Raw genomic sequence first — 5,000 nt, 5'->3', positions numbered from 1 at the left:
GCGTGTCCCTAGTCTGGCGCCTCCAAAGCCCGCCCCACGCATCAGGCCTCCAGTGCTCCTGCCCAGTCCAGTACGTCCTGTTCCTGCTCCTCGCACTAGCCCTGAGGTGCGTGTCCCTAGTCTGGCGCCTCCAAAGCCCGCCCCACGCATCAGGCCTCCAGTGCTCCTGCCCAGTCCAGTACGTCCTGTTCCTGCTCCTCACACTAGCTCTGAGGTGCGTGTCCCTAGTCTGGCGCCTCCAAAGCCCGCCCCACGCATCAGGCCTCCAGTGCTCCTGCCCAGTCCATTACGTCCTGTTCCTGCTCCTCGCACTAGCCATGAGGTGCGTGTCCCTAGTCTGACACCTCCAAAGCCAGCCCCATGCATCAGGCCTCCAGTGTGCCTGCCCAGTCCAGTACATCCTGTTCCTGCTCCTCGCACTAGCCCTGAGGTGCGTGTCACTAGTCTGGCGCCTCCAAGCCAGCCCCACACATCAGGGCCCGTCCAGAGCTTCTGGCGATAGTTCCCCGTCCAGAGCTTCCGGCGACAGTACCCCGTCCAGAGTTTTCGGCGACAGTACCCCATCTAGAGCTTCCGGTGACAGTTCCCCGTCCAGTGCTTCCAGCGACGTCCTACAGTCCGGAGTCGACGGAGACGGCCCACAGTCTGGATCCTGCAGAGACGGCCCACAGTCCGGAGCCTGCAGAGATGGCCCACAGTCCAGAGCCTGCAGAGATGGCCCACAGTCTGGAGCCTGCAGAGACGGCCCACAGTCCGGAACCTGCAGAGACGGCCCACAGTCCGGAACCTGCAGAGTCGCCCTCCAGTCCGGAGCTGCCAGAGTCGCCCGTCAGTATGGCGCAGCCAGATTCGCCCGTCAGTCCGGCGCAGCCAGAGTCGCCGTCAGTCCTGCGCAGCCAGAGTCGCCCGCTGCGAGGGTCCCCAGTCCGGGGTAGCGGCGAGGGACCTCGCTCTAGAGGCGCCACCAAAGTGGGGTGAGCCAGTGGTGGAGCGGGGTCTGCGTCCCGCTCCTGAGCCACCTCCATAGGGGGGAGGATTGGGAAGGGGGGGGTGTTGCACAAGAACCATCGATGATGGTGGCCACCCTCCCTTCCCTCCCTTTAGCTTGGGGTTATTGTTTTTTGTGAGTTTTTTTCTGAGAGGCATTCGGGGTTTGCACCTTTTGGGGGGGTACTGTCACGTCCTGACCAGTAAAGGGGTCATTTTGTTATTGTAGTATGGTCAGGACGTGGCAGGGGTGTGTTTGTTTTGTGTTGTTGGGATTTTTGGGTACTGTTCTATGTCATGTATTTCTATGTTTGTATTTCTAGTTCTATTTCTATGTTCAAGGTTTTGGTATGGCCTTCAATTGGAGGCAGCTGTTCTTCGTTGTCTCTAATTGGAGGCCATATTTAAGTAGGGGTTTTCAGCTTGTGTTTTGTGGGTGGTTGTTTCCATGTGTAGTCATAATACCTTACACGACTGTTTTTCGTCGTTGTTTTTGTTTCAGTGTTTTGTTTTCCTCTTAATCAATAAGAAGATGAGCATTCACATACCCGCTGCATTTTGGTCCACTCAATACGACGATTGTGACAGACCCACTTTATAAAAAATAAAAAAAATGTAATCATATTTGTTTTGCACTGACTCTCTTGCACTGGCTCTATGCACACTCACTAAATGTGTATTTGTGTAATGTCTGTTTGTGTTTTTGTTTTGTTTTTTTGGTCCTATCAATCCAAAAATTATAAAAGCTTGATCGCGAAAAGAAAGACACTTAATCCACATTTCAAATCTGAAATTTCACAATGATTAATCATGTCTTCGTGACCCACTCACACCTAGTGGTCTGTCTCATTTATAAATAGACGCTAATCAACGAGCCTACATAATTCTGTTAATCCCAAATGGCCCCATAAGGCTCTAGTGTAAACTAGTGCACTATAATCGGAATAGGATGTCATTTGGGACAAAGTGAATAGAATTCCTTCACGGTAGGACATTCAGAGCCAGCTGAACCTGGAGTTCAACCACTTTACAATTCAACTTCCAAGTGGTGCTAGTGTCAAGGAGACTAGCTACCTGTAGGTTTCTATTGCGGCTCTCACTCTCGCTTTTGAAAGCTTCGCTTGGCAGACTTTAAGAGGTCCTCAGGGGCATGCTGTGTGAATTAGGTAGACAGATTTTCCTTTGCCTTTTTCTCTTTCAGTGTCTTTACCTTCCACAGAGTCAGTCTATACCTGGGGAGTACTGTCTTCACCTTCCACAGAGTCAGTCTATACCTGGGGAGTACTGTCTTCACCTTCCACAGAGTCAGTCTATACCTGGGGAGTACTGTCTTCACCTTCCACAGAGTCAGTCTATACCTGGGGGTTACAGAATAGGATAGGAGGAGAGGAAAGACAGAGGGAGGGCAGAGAAATGGGGGGGAAGACAGAGGGAGGGCAGAGAAACAGGGGGAAGACAGAGGGAGGGCAGAGAAATGGGGGGAAGACAGAGGGAGGGCAGAGAAATGGGGGGAAGACAGAGGGAGGGCAGAGAAATGGGGGAGAAGACAGAGGGAGGGCAGAGAAACGGGGGGAAGACAGAGGGAGGGCAGAGAAATGGGGGGAAGACAGAGGGAGGGCAGAGAAATGGGGGAAGACAGAGGGAGGGCAGAGAAATGGGGGAGAAGACAGAGGGAGGGCAGAGAAACGGGGGGAAGACAGAGGGAGGGCAGAGAAATGGGGGAAGACAGAGGAAGGGCAGAGAAACAGGGGGAAGACAGAGGGAGGGCAGAGAAATGGGGGGAAGACAGAGGGAGGGCAGAGAAATGGGGGAGAAGACAGAGGGAGGGCAGAGAAACAGGGGGAAGACAGAGGAAGGGCAGAGAAATGGGGGAAGACAGAGGAAGGGCAGAGAAATGGGGGAAGACAGAGGAAGGGCAGAGCAATAGGGGGGAAGACAGAGGGAGGGCAGAGAAATGGGGGAAGACAGAGGAAGGGCAAAGAAATAGGGGGAAGACAGAGGGAGGGCAGAGAAATAGGGGGAAGACAGAGGGAGGGCAGAGAAATGGGGGGGAAGACAGAGGGAGGGCAGAGAAATGGGGGGAAGACAGAGGGAGGGCAGAGAAATGGGGGAAGACAGAGGGAGGGTACAGAGAGAAATGTTGGTATTTAGCTTGGTGACAGCCTGAAGGGGAACGCTGACAGATGACAGGTCACCCTGTGTCAAGGGTCACAGAAAGGCAGTCCTGTGTCCAGGTTTCGCTGCTGTGTGTGTGTGTGTGTGTGTGTGTGTGTGTGTGTGTGTGTGTGTGTGAGTGGGTCGGAGGAGTGGATGGATGGTGGAGGGCATTTTCCCTTTGCTGTCCAAGTGAACAGCAAGAGTCTTTCACGTTCCATGGAACCTGGACTAAAAACAACACCTTTCCCTTTCTGCCCTCAGGCAATAGCTGGCTTCAGCCCCTGCCCCTGCCCCCAGCCCCCAGCCCCAGCCCCCAGCCCCAGCCCCAACCCCAGCCCCAACCCCATTCTCTGCGTTGGATGGTATCTATGTTACTATCACCATGCGTTGGATGGTATCTATGTTACTATCACCATGCGTTGGATGGTTGCTATGTTACTATCACCATGCGTTGGATGTTGCTGTGTTACTATCACCACATCTTGGATAGTTGCTATGTTACTATCACCATGCGTTGGATGGTTGCTATGTTACTATCACCATGCGTTGGATGGTTGCTATGTTACTATCACCATGCGTTGGATGGTATCTATGTTACTATCACCATGCGTTGGATGGTTGCTATGTTACTATCACCACGTCTTGGATGGTTGCTATGTTACTATCACCATGCGTTGAATGATTGCTATGTTACTATCACCATGCGTTGGATGGTTGCTATGTTACTATCACCATGCGTTGGTTGGTATCTATGTTACTATCACCATGTGTTGGATGGTTGCTATGTTACTATCACCATGTCTTGGATGGTTGCTATGTTACTATCACCATGTCTTGTATGGCTGCTATGTTACTATCACCATGCGTTGGTTGGTATCTATGTTACTATCACCATGCGTTGGATGGTTGCTATGTTACTATCACCATGCGTTGGATGGTTGCTATGTTACTATCACCATGCGTTGGTTGGTATCTATGTTACTATCACCATTCGTTGGATGGTTGCTATGTTACTATCACCATGCGTTGGATGGTTGCTATGTTACTATCACCGTGTCTTGGATGGTTGCTATGTTACTATCACCATGTGTTGGATGGTTGCTATGTTACTTTCACCAGGCGTTGGATGGTTGCTATGTTACTATCACCATGCGTTGGATGGTTGCTATGTTACTATCACCATGCGTTGGATGGTTGCTATGTTACTATCACTGTGCGTTGGATGTTTGCTATGTTACTATCACCATGCGTTGGATGGTTGCTATGTTACTATCACCATGCGTTGGATGGTTGCTCTGTTACTATCACCATGCGTTGGATGGTTGCTATGTTACTATCACCATGCGTTGGATGGTTGCACAATCAATGTTCTCACTCCTTGACTCACGGGACACTTAAAGACTTGTTGTTCAGAAACGCAGTGAAGAAGAAGTTGGTCTTCGGCACAGATCCAGGATCAGATCACATATATCCCCAATCCTCTGACCCTGTATCAATCCTAGCCTTAACCCAACATCTGACCCTGTATCAACCCTAGCCTTAACCCAACATCTGACCCTGTATCAATCCTAGCCTTAACCCAACATCTGACCCTGTATCAACCCTAGCCTTAACCCAACATCTGACCCTGTATCAATCCTAGCCTTAACCCAACATCTGACCCTGTATCAATCCTAGCCTTAACCCAACATCTGACCCTGTATCAACCCTAGCCTTAACCCAACATCTGACCCTGTATCAATCCTAGCCTTAACCCAACATCTGACCCTGTATCAATCCTAGCCTTAACCCAACATCTGACCCTGTATCAATCCTAGCCTTAACCCAACATCTGACCCTGTATCAACCCTAGTCTT

Source organism: Salmo trutta, chromosome 27 (genome assembly GCF_901001165.1).
Source record: "Salmo trutta chromosome 27, fSalTru1.1, whole genome shotgun sequence".
NCBI classification, from domain to species: Eukaryota; Metazoa; Chordata; class Actinopteri; order Salmoniformes; family Salmonidae; genus Salmo; species Salmo trutta.
The sequence above is the reverse complement of the archived record's forward strand: the minus strand, read 5'-3'. Positions refer to the sequence as shown.